This window comes from Haemaphysalis longicornis, unplaced genomic scaffold (assembly GCF_048455015.1).
Source record: "Haemaphysalis longicornis isolate Haplotype H1 unplaced genomic scaffold, Haemaphysalis longicornis Haplotype H1 scaffold_12, whole genome shotgun sequence".
NCBI lineage: Eukaryota > Metazoa > Arthropoda > Arachnida > Ixodida > Ixodidae > Haemaphysalis > Haemaphysalis longicornis.
This window is the reverse complement of record NW_027526225.1, coordinates 40,496,289-40,512,403: the sequence shown is the minus strand read 5'-3', so window position 1 is coordinate 40,512,403 and position 16,115 is coordinate 40,496,289.

Sequence of the window (16,115 nt, the reverse complement as noted above, 5' to 3'; positions counted from 1 at the left end):
TAGCCATGCCCTCAAAAAGATTGCCAGTAAGGCAGATGTTCGGTTTGTATTCTCTGCACCTAAAGAACTTGGCCGAGTGTGCAAGCGTGTCAACGCTGAAACACCTAAGGCAAGCGCATGCGTTAAAAGCAAATGACACGCTATGTTGACTGTGTGCAAAATGGCGTTTACAAATTTTCATTGTCGCCGTGTGGCGGCACCTACATCGGGCAGACAGGGCGCTGCCTCAATGATCGCCTGAGGGAGCATGCGAACAATGTAAGGTCGTCATAAACTACCACCTTGGCAACGCACTGCACTTCCTGCGACTACGGTCCACTCTTCCGTGACTGCGCGATTCCCGTGCGGTATCCTGGACAAAGAGAGCAGAAAATTTTTGAGGAGCTCATAATCAAGAAATGGTGTGCTTTTATTAGTGAGCCGTCAGTTTCCCTTCTAGAAAAGAAAATGATGTACTTGAACATTTCACTCTGTATCTGCACGTGGTGGATTAGGCTTTTTGCGAGACAACACGTTTTTCGTTGTGATATCTCTCTGACGTCGTTATCGGTGCTTTTGTTGTTTTCCTTTGTCGATATATGTTTTCTGCGGCTATAAAGTGCGTCAGCGCCTGTGGTTTTGTCATCACTTTCTTCCTCCTGTCGTTTGTGGTGTTTTTCTTAGTGCTACAATGTACCAACTGTCCCGTCAGCCAACCCATCTTAAATATCTTTGGTTAGACGATAATGTAACCCTAAACAGTTGACGAGCCGCTGATAATGTGTTTGTGTTCGCATCTCAACTCCGAAAAAAGAAAGCAGTTAAGGGCGAAGGAAGTAAATCTCCGTCCAGTTCGCTGAACAAACGTTTCCCTTTTGGGAGTGTGGCCTGCAAGTTTCAAGTATTGTTGCACCTGTATCGTACAACGGTACACACCGTACCAGCATACCTCAGTAAAAAACAGCGCCACTCACTCACGCTTACACAAAACATTGTTTTAGGTGCGGAGTGCCTTATGACCTCACAATGTCCGTCCCCGTCCGCGCATAGAATTTACAATCGCAACAAATCACACAGGCACCGGCATGATTCCAGCCTATGTATGGTCGACCAGACAGAGTTAGTATCCGCCGTGTTACCCAGTCTTACTACCGTGAGTTAGTACCCGACAGTTAAACGGCTCACTCCCTTGACTGTAACCTTGTGGAGTACATTAGGACCTACTCATGTCCGTCCGCGTTCATCCGTGCGCACATTAACATCAGGTGATTTAGGTAAGAATCAAGGTGCAACTCACGGCTACAATGGAGATGACGGTCAGGGCGCAAATCTGAAGTCATTCGGGACGCAACTTCTATGTCATTTCGAGTCCCCGTACGCCGCACCCTGGCCATCATTCACAGAGCGGAGATGCTGCCTTTTTTTCCCTCACGCACAGACTAACACTCATACTCGCCAGTTGCCCTCACCACTCGCACTTACGCTCCCTACGCACCTCACCACTCGCCCCCACTCGCGCTCATGCCCACCCCTCGACGTGACCACTCGCGCTCACTTGCGCTCCCGCTCACAGCTTGCAGTCACTACTAGCACTCACTCGCGCTCCCGCTCACAACTAGCAATCACCACTCGCACTCACTCATGCTCAACTCTGGCCGTCGCCACTCGGCCTCACTACTCGTCGTCACCACTCGCACGTGTGTTCAGCAGACCCTCCATGATCATGAAATGAAACGGAGCAGTACCAGTGCATCACAGTATCAGAAGTCCATTCAAATAAGATTCCTAAATCAACACGCCACCTAAGAATTTCTTCTGGGGTGCCCCATAGCAGGAACCCAGTGATGGCACATTTGCGAAGCTAAAAGCAATCCCTTAATTACCGACTATCCAGGCGGGGGGCTCCTGCGATAAATAGCCAACCGCAAGTGCAAGTATAACAGTGCCGCTCACCGCGGTAAGCCGCGCAAATGGCGCGAGTAGTGCGAGTGGACTCGCGACTCATGACCGGAGCTCACGGCGAGTGAAACTCGTGGAGTGGTAAGTGGGCTCGCCGCGAGTGGTTAGCGGGGCTCACTGCGAGTGGCGCTCGCCCTCACTCGCACTCACACTCGCCAGTCCAAAACGATGGCGAGGGTCACTCACCACTCACTCATGAGTGGTGCGATGGCGGTGTGTGAGGGCAATCGACAGTGAGCCTGCCGACCTAGTCTACCAGCCATGCGAATCAGGGCAGCCTTGATGCAAGAAGTCACGTCTCAAAACGTTCATGTACAGACGCTGTTACACTGCTACCCGTAGTGACACGGCACGTCAACGGAGAACTATAGTGGTACCGAAGACATAATGATGCTCAAGCAACAAGGCGTCCGCGAGTTTCTTCGCATTAAGTAAACACATAGTGGAACTGCTTTGCGAATGGGTATTTCTTCAACTTTATTGTGCTGACAACTAGTTTACGGAGTCTTGCTTTGCACGCATTGCGAAAACACGTTTCCAGTGAACCGGGTAGTTTTTCACTTCCGGAGCAAGTCTTGGTCATGTCTTCAAAGATAATTCCAGTGGGATTTCTGGTTTGGAGTATACTTGGGTGCGACCGAAATTGACAGCCTCGTACTCTGTTACCCGGTACGTCTGCGTTGTTTTGAAGCGCGGGAAAATCGTTGCGTTTCCACCCAGATATAGACCTATGTTGAGTCCATCTGCGTACTTCTTGCGCTTTGCCTCTTCTAAGTAAGCCGTGCTCTTATTTCGGTACACCATACCTCCGGGGACAGTCCATTCAAGTTCATCATTGAAGACGTGCTCGTTTAGATACAACGTCCGCCTGGGTGGAAATGGCACGCCTGCGCAGAAGTATTCGACGTCCAAAGACACCGACTTCCATGTTGCATCAAGGCCCGCTTCGGCGTGCAGTGCTTGCATGAGCTCGTAAGCCACTCTGCAAAACTGGAAGTAAAAATAACGCATTTCGCTCAACTAGTCTCCCCTGGTAAGCGACTGCACCTCAAAACAGTAACTTTTTCTCGAATCTTTCATATTACTGTTGTATTATATTTGACCTTGACAAACAATAAATATTAATTACGCATTTTGTCTTAAATATATTGGTATAACGCGGTTTTCCGGTCGCGGTAATCACTGTTTGTACGTAGTCTGCATTTGCAAAGCTGAAACAATAACAAAACCGACACAGTTCCTATATTCCACGCGAGGTAATACACACACACATATTTATATATATATATATATATATATATATATATATATATATATATATATATATATATATATATATATATATATATATATATATATATATATATATATATATATATATATACATATATACATACATAAATAACGGTAGGCTGTTAAGCAACGCAAAAAGAAAAATATGGTAGGTCAAAAGATTTATTTTTTGAAAGAAAGAAAGTGGCGAAAAAATTTCCGCTGCGTGGGATATTTTTTTACCCCATGCGGTAGCTCATGGGGTATGGCTTCGTGCTGCTGAGCAGAATGACAGGGGTTCGATACCCAGCCGCGGCAGCCGCTTTTTCGATTTAGGCGAAAAGAAAAAATGCTCGTGTGTTTGATATTTCGGTGGACGTTAAAAATCTTCATGAGGTCAAAATTATTCCTTAGCTGTCCACTACCGCACGCATAATCGCCTCTGAAGCGTCACCTCGTTCAACCTCACAATCAATCAATCAATCAATGTTTTCTCCATGAAAATCGTAATTGCGCGTCCTTCTCACTTCCCCCTTTGCTGATTTTTCTTTTTTCCTCTCCCTAACCGTGTTGCGGCCTCTGTCGTCTGGTTACGAGATGTTATTGTTACTTTCCGTTCGTTTTACTTGCCTGTAGGGTTCTCCTCGGCTAGGATAAATAGGAAAGGAATACCTTGCAGGCAAACGGTTTATGAGTTTTTTTCTTCGTTTAAGATACCTGCTGACGAAGACAGGGCCTGAAGTGCAGTGTAACAGGGACAGGCAGGCGGGAAGGACAAGGTGACGGTGTACTAACAACGAATTTGACCGAAAACACACTACAAACATAAGTACTACGACCGTTCCAAAGTCACCATTCCACTGTAGCTGGCGACTATGGCTAGGTCAATCACTCCTAGACGCACAGACGAAGACAAGCAACGCTTCACTGCTAAATTCACGGACGTACTCGGAGGAACAGAAACGGAGCATCTTGTGGCTAGGACTGTAAGCAGTGTGGTGAATCATGCTATGAGCAGAAATCTTCGTTGTAACCTCGGATAAGGAAGGTTTTTTTTTGCCTTTGCCGATTACAGTGCGTTCTAAAAAGCGCTAGCTGCAGTAGAAAACAACTTTAGCACAGTATATACCGCACTATCATCGCTGTCGGTCGAGTGGTAAAATGCTCAGCATGTAAGCGGAACATATTAGGTGCGTATCCTGGGGCGTCAGATACCCACTGGTTTTTTTAAAGGGGGCAAGCGTCGCCGTAGCGTAGCTTGTGTCAACGTTTGAACAAACGCTTGCAGCTTGACCACTAATAGCCTTGGGAACCCATGTGGTATGTTCCTTGAACTCCTTCGGGCGTGGTTTGGGAACACAGGCCACCACCAACCTCTTATAGCATATTTCATTGAAAGCCTCATTATATACAGACGTGTCGCTACTCTCTGTGAACATTCTCGCCAATACATTGTGGCAAAACCAGGTTATTCTAGACCAATCCACACCCATCGAAAGGGGGAGCAACGAAAACTCGACAAAGACTCTGCGCCTGCGATCTTGGCGAGAGTTTCCGGCTGCGGGCGATCGAATTAGAGGAAAGCTTTGAATGACAGGATGCACCAGCTTACGGTCAACACTGGATGGTCCTTTAACGGAATCAGAAGATAATCTAACAGGAAATCAAGAAGTCGCAGCAGCCGCAGTAAGTGTAAATGATAGTTGAGCGAATGGGCGCGTGTTATAGCCGTATGTGGAAAGTAGACCAGGTGATGTTTTACGACACGCCAGAGGACTTACTGGAGAGTGAATCTTCCCTTGATACTGGGGACTTACTGGAGACTTATTGGAGATTGAATCTTCCCTTGATACTCTCCCTTGATACTCGGGAGAGTTACTCTGCAACGTTGTAACGTTGGCATCGACGCCAAGCACGGAGACTGGCAACTGCAAGCTACCCCAACTCCTAAACGTTTACAGGAACCATGGAAGGATGCAGAGATAGTGAGCGACATTTTCGGCAGCCGTCCTCAACAACTGCGAGCTCTGCATTGCTTATGATTTCGACTACTTGAGCAGCCTCATGAAAAGAGCACCTGAATCTTTAATATCAGTACTGCAAGCTAGCGAAGACTACTATGAGCATGTTACAGAGTTACTGAGGAAGCGCTTCGGAGATGGCCACATAATTATCCAAGATCATCTCCGAGGCCTCCTGCACTTGAAACTGGTGTGGAAGTCATCCAGCGTACGAAACGTAAGGCAAATTATTTGAAGCCTCAATACGGATCGCTCAGATCAACAACCAATGCACCATGCTGCATGAATGACTCGTGCCGACGGACATGGTACGGCGGTTTAATGAAGGGTGCAGGACATTAGCTTTTACTGCCGAATGATCGCGACTCATCCGGTCGAATGTCCCAGGCGGAAAACGAGATTCCACCGCTCGTAAATTGATTAGACCATCAGCTCAAGGTCCGGGGGAAGCTGCTGATCACGCCACTCAGAAAATTATGACATTTCAGAAGATGAACAAAAACCCAGCTATGTTCGGAATTTCCCAAAACATGAGCGCTGCAAGACGTAGAATACGGGCCACAGCAGTACTTTTCCCCACTCTGCCATGAACACTACCGAAGCCTGCGATTGAAAAGAACTGAGCCTCACGCGCAAATAAAGATGCACGCCAAAACCGGGAGATCCTTCCGTTCCTCGGAAATGGTGATATAGCGAAAGATTGCAGAAGCTAGCTTAAATGTGCAAAGTGCTCCAGAAGGCATGCAAAGTCCATGTGAGGCTTGGAGAGCACTAACAACGACGAGGGGTACGTTACGACGGCACATGTCAACGTAGTCTTCAATAAGCCGACTCCGTTGTGCTGCTGCAGACTGAGAGCCAAAATAGGAGGCACCGACTTTTTGACATCGGAAGAAGTCATCCAAGCTTTATTATCGCAAATGCTGCTCAGAGACTCGGTTGCACACCACTTCAATGGGAGGCGTTGACCGTGGGCGTGTTTGGAGGTCAACACATGCGGCAAACGACGAAGAAGGCACAAGTCCTTGTTTTCGCTGCAGACAATAAACGTCCTCTTAGAATCGAAACTCTGGGAGTGGGTATAATTTGCAGCGAAAAAGATCCGTACCAGAAGTAAGAGATCCAAGGGCAATGAATATAATGCGCATGTATATGCGGGCCCTTTCAGTAAAAGGAGCGAGGACAACGAGACTGCGCACCTTAGCAGATCGCATATTATCGCAGAATGTAACCGGTCAAGTGAGACCAGTGTAGGGAAAGGTAAAGGAGTGCAAATAAAATTAGAATCGACTTTGCTATATATACTGACTGTTGCATTAGCATCAATCAGGGTTCCAAAGTTGTCGTTTAAGCATCCGTTGAATTTTAAGAGATCTCAAAACTTTGACGCGTTTTCGAGACCTTGAAAACATCTAAATCAAGACCGTTGTAGAAAAAACGTTGAGAAGCTAATTTAAAAGACAGCACCTCGTCAAAAGGCAAGAAGTTAGGAGTAGCAGTACCATATAAAGCAAGGGTCGACATAAAATTTGCACGTTGCTAATAAGCGTCTGCACAGTTTTATGAAGAAGCTCATGAGAGACTCCGAGCTTCCATAACGGTACTAACTGAATATTCGAGAGATTTTAAAAGACGAGCGCGTGGAAATAGTACCGCCAAGAAAAGCGCACTCTCAAGAAAGACTAAACTACATGCTGCACAAAGATTCAGTACGTGAGAACCGAGCAGACACGTGAGAACGTGAGCGACGAGAAAAATATGCATCGTGTTCAACGCGTTGTCTAACGAATTTGATAAGAAGTCGCAGAACGAGAACCTAGAAGCCGGCCAGAGTCAATTCCGGACGTGGAGATTCTATCGTTCCATTTCCGATAGGAGAAATGTGCTATGATTACCGGCGTTGAAAAGGCCTTCCTTCTATTGACCTCTACAATTTCGAGGGAGGCGCTTCTTGCTGTGGTTCCGGACATCGCCCAAACGAGATCAACCACCACCAGACCGAGCCGTATGGAGAATTATTCGGGTACCGTTTGGTGCCACTTCGAGTCCTTTCCAACTTGCAGGTACTTTAGGCACCGTTTATGCTCCGTAGAAAAGCGACTTCCAGTGACCTCCTACTTCTCGAAAACTTCCATGTACATTAAAGCATCCTGACAGGCTAGTTGGTCTGACATAATAAAAATAAACTTCGCGCTCCTTGTAGCGCGAAGTTTATTTCCATGTACATTAACGATATCGTAATTGCAGCCGACACCACTGATGAAGGCATCCAAATGCGCAGGAAAATATTGAAGAGTTTCGGTTAGGTTTTCATAAGCCTTCATAAATAGGCCAGGAACAACGTTGTTGTAGGTGGAGAGTTACAACAAGGAATGAATTAGCAAAAAAATGCGCCTGCTCTCCTTCCAGAACCCTAAACGTTCTAGAACTCTATTGTAACAAGCACTGGGACACCCTTTCTTTTGGGCCGACGGCATTCTTACTTCATCGGGGAGCATAAGCGCGCCAATCGCTTCCTGCTTGAGGCAGTGGCAAGGATCTAGAAACAATTGAGCTTTTGTCGCCCGGTTAGGTCGGGCAAACACTTCCTGCAAGATCTCTTGCGGAAAAACCTCGAAATAGATGACCCCTTACCACAGAGTTGTCTGAAGAAAATGAAGAAAGGATGTCACCATACTTCAGGACTTCAGAATTCCAAGGTTCTTACCAGTCGGCGGGACGGCCCTAACAAGAAATCAGACCTTCACATTTTTTACGACGCAAGTGAGCCGGAATAGGGGCTGCAGCCTACGTTCGCACAGTCGACGCCGGCGGTACCCCAAGAACAATCTTACTGTTCGCGAAGACTAGTGGCGCAGTTAAAGACAGTCACCCTAGCGAGATTAGAATTGATGTCGGTTGTGCTTGCGTCACTCAAGTACGACTACGTTGTCAAGAGCTGTGACCTCAGCACTGTCGATTAAGTTTCTGTCGGATATACAGATAAAACTATGCGGACTGAAAAAGACCGGTCAAACTAGAAGGCGTCTGTGTGAAACGGCACGCAGGAAATCCGAACGTGGACAGTTAACACGGTGTGGAGACTGACCTCAACAGGGAACCCTGAAAATCTTTTCACACGAGTTGCAAGCTGACAGCATTACCCTGGCGTCTGTTTCAATTTACGAGATTGTATCGGGATCATTTCCGTACACTCCTGTGAACTGGGTTTTTGTAGCCTACCATGTAAACAATATAATAGGTAAGATTATAAATAAGGCACCGAATAAATGTCCTATTGCCTACGTGTCGGCGAACCTCACTCACCCCTGAGGACATCGTACAGACGAGCCGGTCAGCCTCGGCCAGCAGATGAATATCCAATACTATGTTACTCAGGGCTAAACTTGTTCTCCTCTTTTTGGTGTTGAAGGCTTCTTTAGCAGCGCGGCGGTTTGAAATGACAATGTAACGTGGAAACCTGCGACAGAAAAAGTGGAAACATTTTTGCGGACCTCACTTTGCCTTTTTATCACAGGGGGCTGACATTTCTCGTTTTAACTATGATTCTTACGTAAATAGCGAAACGGTCCCACTTAGTAAATATACATTTTGGTTCCTCTCGATTCTGAAAATGGGTATACAAGGCTTGTCATCTTTCTAGGCAGTTTGGAGGAAGTATAAATTCATAGCGTGATGTTTATACAGAATGCCTACAAAAACTGTTGGAATATATAATAGGAATATTAACTTTGTTTCTTCATAAAATATAGAGACAGAAAAGCTGCATAAAAAGCTGTCAATAACAGCTTGACTAGGCCACAGCCCCTTGTTCAATCGAGCTGAAGCAGAGCATGAGCTGAGGCTAGTCGACAGAAAAGGAAAAAAATGAGCTATACAGTAGCAGCTTTAAACATTTGGCGGGAATATATCTCAAACCGCCAACGATGCTAATGGCCCTGGCTAACTGTTTACATGGCATATTGGACCAAAATGATACACCAAGACCGTTAAGTAACCCAGCATTTCTATTTGTCAAGGGTTACACACATTGGCATCGTGTGAGGAAACTGGTTTGGTTGTCGGGAGAAATGGTAAAGCTGGCGTCTATTTTCGTTTACCAGCATTTATTTACATTGTGGCCATTTTTATAGCGCGATCATGAATGTAATACTGGCATGTATCACACCCTGAATGTATACACTACAGGAATGCTCACACCCTGTGCATAAAAAATAAATCCTGCATTGGAGTTAATACTTACAACACCGGTATAAATTTAAAAATCAACGCAGAGGGCAAGCCTCTTTCTGGGACTCCAGAAAAAAAGTTTTATTTCGGAATATAACTCTTTAGAGTGACCGTTTTCTTTTAAACAAATAACACACTATTATAATAAACCATGGCCTATATTTTAGAAGTCCTATTGCTCTGCAAAAGCAACCCATGCCTCACCAAATAAAACACCTTTGAGAAATTTACTAATTCTTCAATTCCAAAGGCTATATTTTGGAATTGTGGCAGGATAAATTCTACTAATGAAGAAGCATTTTTTCCAAGCCTAATGAAATAATCAGTTTGGGTTTATTAAGGCAGATTATAGGTCCGGTATGGAAACCGTTTTTGAAATGCTTTTAACAACATAGGCAGGTCCGAGACTGGTCTTTAACTAACGACATACTTAGGACCTCATTCTTTTAATACAGAACGGTTATTTTAGCTAGCTCTGTATGTTTATATGTTCCGGAAATATTGATGTACTAAAATGAGTGTAAATATAGGTGCAACTACAGGTGTTGCTATTTTGGCGGCGTGTTTCACTGGTGCAACTCTGATATCATCAATATCTATAAATTTGCCATAATTTAGGTTAGGTATAGCAGTGTTACTTCATCCATTATTGTAGGATTTTAAAATATTGTTCCCGCTTTCTGAACACGCTCATATTCATGTGCATTCCTGAAAGAACCTTCGGCTTTCCCATTTTTGAAAAAATCGTTGCGAGCATTGTCTAGGTCTGTCCGAGCTTGGTTTTTGGCATTTATCTTCAAGTTTAGGACTTGGTTGCATGATTGATTGCTTTGTAGAAATGAGTTATTGAATTATATAATGTCATGGTGGCCGCTCTTTACATTTGGAAATGAATTATAGTATGATGTTCCAGCTTGTTTATTTGCATTATTGAATGGCTTGCGAAACTGCATAAAAACCTCCAATGATAGCCTGCCCGAGCCGTTATAAACGTTCCTACAACTTGTCATTCATTTATTTTATGTCGCATTATTTACGCATGGTTTCAACCTTCCGCTTTTAATCTCCTATAGGGCGGCGTATTGCGGCGGAGAAAACAAGGATTCCTTGATTTCAGAAAAAGTGAAAGAAGTTTCAGCTCATTGATGCTTAGTTTCAGCAAGTTGCGGATCATTAGAAGATACGCACGCTGTGAGCATTCAAATAGGTCCCTACCGGAATACAGGCTTCGCCTTGTTTCTCGATAATGTGCCTCAAAAGTGGTTCAGCATCGTTTTTTCGGCCGTTCTTTATCCTACAAGGCGGAGTCATACGCCGGAGAAAACAGGGATGCCATGTTCCCAAAATATTCAAACAAGACAGCTGATAAATGCGTGGTAACACATAGTTGGCCGATCATCTTGAAGACGCGCGCTCTGAGAATTCAGTCACCACCACATTGGAACTTCGAATTCCTTCCAGATCATATCAAGTAAAAGCATTTGTGCATCATTTCTTGTGGCAGCTTTCTTTTCGCCTTCAATGCGGTACTATACAGTGGGACATAGAAGGATACAATTTCCCCTGAAAAATATAAACCAGCCAACGCTCATTGTGTTTCTTTACCGCATTTTAGCCGGTCATTTATCAGACACGGTTGCGATGAGAATTGAAAAACGTGGCTACTGTAATAGAGGCGTTGCTTCCTTCCCGATCAAAGCAATAAAAGTATTCGAGAACAGTCTTTCGTGGTTGCCTTTTCTTCTACTACAAAGCGTTGTCATACGGCGGCATGAAACAAGCATACGATATTCGGAGGAATATTAAAAGCAGCCACAGCTCATACATATATTCTATTTTAGCAAGCTATCCGGTCACGTAGAGCACACACGAGAACTGAGCATTCAGAAATGTTTCCACCGCAACAGACTTCGCCTTCCTTTCGAATAATGACGGTGAAAAGTAGTTGAGCATAGTTGTTACGTCCGCATTTTCTTACAAGGCGGTCTTATGCGGTTAGGCGTAACCAGGATGCAACATTCACACGAATTTGAAAAGCAGCCACAGCTTATAAATTTGTAGTTATTGCAGGTTACCCGTTTATTTAAAAACACGCGCATACTGACAACTCAAAGGTGTCGTCACCCGAAAAGAGGCTCCGCCTTCCAACCCGAATATGAAAAAGAAATATATTATTGGATCGTTTCTTACGGCCGCTTTTCATTCTCCCATAAGGGGGTTTTAGGGGACGGGAGGAAACGGGGCTCCATTTTAGCAGATACACTGACCCAGACCCGATTCTAGTTGTAGTCCAGGGGATTCACCCAAATGCGAATATTAGTCCTTACAATTTCTCAAGATAGAAACCCTGAACCACCCTTGATAACCAGTGCTGGCATTGTGAGGAGGCGGCGAGGCCTGGTCAAAAAGCAGCAGAGCAGTATTTTGAGATTACCTTCACCACAAATTCAACTTATCGGGAACAAGAACCTTGGAAAAGCGAACACGAGGCCGACGAAAGATCGATCTGGGAACACTACTGGACACGCTGCCGATAGGCTACCTTAAAACAGAAAATGTGAGTTCCTCGACACCACCTTCAGTACCTTAGAGACAAAAACGTTTACTGAACATGGACGGACGTATAATTTAGAGCCCGCTTTTCCTTGGCGGCGCCGGGCTGCTCTGAAAGCTGTACGAAGAAGGAAGCACCGCTGGAAAGCAAGAAGTAGCACTTCATGAAAGCTTTCAAAGATTCACGTTGAAGAAAGAAAACAAACCGTAAAGATGGTGGACAAATTATTTATTGTTGTTGAAAACGCTTAGTTAAAAAGATGAAGCAAGTTGGGTTAAAACGTGGAGCAAGTGTGGCCATTCTGTTCCGGTAGGCCATGGGCTGTTGCTGCAGTCTTCACCGGTAGAACAAGGCTTCCGGTTTTTCGAGCTGGCTGCAGGGCAGCGCGCCCTCCCAGTGCTCGGAAGAGGGGGAGATAGGGCTGAGGAGAACTTGGACGGACATGTCTTAACTAGGTGGCTGGTGGTGTTGGGAGAGTTGCAATATGGACAGTTGAATGGGTAGACGGTGGGGAAGACATAGTGAAGGCGAATATGATCGTGGTACGACTGTGTTTGTAAGCGGTGCCATATGCGGTTGTCGGGGGCTGTGAGGGACGCGTATGATGGGTGATAGAGTCGTCGGCGTTTCGGTAGTGGGCAAACATGAATGAGGACGTTGGTGGCAGAGGGTGTAGGGTTATGTCATCATGAGGCCGTACGTCGTTGGTCTCTTCTGGAAATTCCCAGTGAGTTCGCGAGCGGTGGCATGCGCCACATCATTCCCAGGAAGAGATGTGGGACCAGGGATCCCTACTATACGGGCCGTTGGCAGCGCTGATCGGCGTGCTAGGATGTTGGAGCTAATGCGAATAATGCCTCGCGTGCCGTAGTGGCAGCAAGCGGTCTAGGAATCGGTCAGCACTTTGATGCTTGATGAAGGTGCTTTGGTGATACCCAAAGCGAATGCAGCCTCTTCTGTGGTGCCAATTGATGTCGCCGGTATTGTGGCAGAAGCTGCGCTGGTGGTGGTTGAGTGGATTGCTGCTACAGCATGTGCCGGTTATGTGCGGTATGGGGCTGTGTCAGTGTATTAGGTATTGTGAGCAGTTAGTCGTGCGCCCGCCCTTTAAGACATTGACCGCTACCACAGTTACCTAGTGGCCACTATCCCATACCTCATCTTCCTCTGATAGTCATCCTCATCATCATCTTCCATCTCGGGGCCCGTGTCCACCTCTTCGCCGCCAGCTGAGTCTGTGTTCCGCGAGGGATGCTACGCCTAATAAACGTCTTGTACCGGCTGTCCTTCAAGGCCCTTACAAGTGGTGGAGGTCTACCTCGATCCCAGTACCTCTACGTCTGTCCACTGTACCCCTGGAGCTTCGTTCCGGACGCCGTTTACCACCAAAGGCTATGCAGCGTGAAGCCGCGAGCCAAAACGCTGGCGCCGCCGCTGCTGCGGCTCCGATATTTACGATCACCAGCCACCAGCGCGACCCACCGTTTTTCGCCGGGCTCCGCGGTGAGGACGTGGATGACCGGTTGGACCAGTTCACGATGGTGAGCGCATTTAACCGATAGGCCGACTCCTTCAAGCTCTACATCGTTGGTTTCTACCTGACAAAGGTGGCAAAAACGTGGTTCCTAAACGAGGGCAGCCGTATCACTGATTGGACCTACTTTAAGGAAGAGATTCGGAAGATTTTCGGGACTCCAAGCACCCATTCGGACATTGCCAAAAGGAAGCTATCTTCCCGTGTCCAACACCCTGAAGAGACGTACGCCTCATACATTGAGGATGTCCTTGCTCTCTGTTGTCGACTGGATGCTGCGATGCCAGAAGCCGACAAAGTTCGCCACCTCCTGAAGGGCATCGCTCCTTTCACATTCAACCCTCTTGCAGTCCAAAATCCTGCAAGCGTCAGCGATGTGCGAACAACGTGCCAACGCTTGGACGAGCTACACTCTATTCGTCTGCACCAGGACGCTGGCGCCAATGAGCTGCCGGGAGACGTGGATTTGCGCGCCCTCATACGCAGTATCATCCGTGAAGAGCTGCAGCTGCGTGACCCACCTGCTTCCTCACGGGATAGCATTCGCTCGGACGCCCCTCATTTGCGCGACCTTGTAAAACAGGAGTTGGCCTCCATGGCGGGTATCGTCCCAACGATGCCTTCAGTTTCAGTCCCAACCATGCCGCCATATTCGGCGATCGCGGCGATACCACCCTTACCAATGAAAGTCCCGCCGGCTCATGGACACTTGAGTGCCATCTCATCGGCAGCCCCCTTCCAGACTTACTACAACGGCGTCCGACCTGTCCGCCGGGCTTTTCCGAATGATCGACCTGTCTGCTATTATTGCGGAATCCGCGGACACATCTCCCGTTTCTCTCGACGACGTCAGCAGGATGACAGGCGAGGATATGCACCTTTTGAACGTGACATCCGCTTTGCCTACGGCGCTCCGCTAAACCAGTACGTCTCTCCAACGCGACGGTACTCGCCGCCTCCGGCCCCTGTTGATACGCCTTACAACGAGCGTTCTTCACGCCGCCGCCGATCACCCTCGCCATACCGTCGCTTTGTCTCGCCCCTACGACCCGCGTCCGACCCCACGAACTACGAATCGGAAAACTAGCGCCTGCACTTTCTGGAGGGGAAACTGCGTTAGTCGAAAAGCCAAGAACTTCTCCAACAAGACCGTCGAATACATTACATGTGAACGTTGAAGGTTGTGATGTTGATGCCCTCGTTAACACCGGAGCCAGCATATCCGTCATTAGCGAAAATTTGTGTTCACGGCTCCGAAAAGTACGAACCCCGTACACTGGCCCCTCATTGTGTGGGGCCAATCCAGTTGTGCTAGAGCCGTCTGGATTCTGTACAGTGCGCGTTTTCATTGAGGGAATTCGACACCACATCCAGTGCGCAGTCTTGTCTTGCTGCTCCCACGAATTCATTCTAGGGTGGGATTTCCTCTCGTCGGCGTCTGCTGTCATCTCCTGCCGAAACCCGGACGTTGCGATCGCCCCTACCGGGCATACGGACAGCAACCCCGATGTTCCGCAGTGTCGCGTGGTGGCGAGTGCAGATTTTGTTCCGAGGCCTGGCTGTGAGACAAGAATTGCTATTTGTGGTGGCCATTTCCGCGAGGGAGACGTGCTCCTAATTCCCAGCGCTCGTTTTCTACCAAGGGGAATCGTTGCCGCAACTTGTCTTGTACGTTTCTCGCATGGGTCTGCGTTGCTAGTCGCCACGAACACTACACCGGAGACAATCCTCCTACGTCAAGGCACCACGATCGCTACCGCTGCGGACTCAGAAGCCGTCTCTGTTCTTCCGCTTTGTTCTGTTTCCTCCACTTCCCAATCTCGCACTATGCCTCCCCACCCTGACCTTGCCGCGAGAATCAGCTCTGACCTCTCCCCACCGCAAACCGACTGCTTGCTGAATCTCCTGCACCGGCACAAAGCTTTATTTGACTCTCAATGACCTACACTTGGTCAGACATCCGTGGCAACGCATCGCATTGAAACTGACGGATCCCGTATTATTCGCCGCCGCCCATACCGGGTATCCTCATGTGAGCGACAAATCATCAGCGACAATGTTGCCGACATGCTGCAGCGCAAAATTATACGTCCATCTATGAGTCCTTGGTCATCCCCTGTGGTATTGGTACGGAAAAAAGACTGGTCTGTTCGATTTTGCATCGATTACCGCGCACTGAATAAAATCACGCGGAAGGATGTATACCCAATGCCTCGCATTGATGATGCCTTGGACTGTCTGCAAGGAGCGGAATATTTCTCCAGCCTCGATCTCCGCTCTGGTTATTGGCAGATTCCAATGCACGAGGCCGATAAAGAAAAGACAGCCTTCGCCACCCCTGATGGACTCTACGAGTTCAATGTGATGCCTTTTGGACTTTGTAACGCTCCTGCAACGTTTGAGCGTATGATCGACACTGTACTCAGGGACCTTAAATGGAAGACCTGTCTCTGTTACCTGGACGATATTGTTATTTTTTCTTCAAGCTTTGCTGAGCACTTGAGACGGCTGGATAAGGTCCTCTCGTGCCTCGCCAGTGCGGGCCTTCAGCTAAATACTAAGAAAT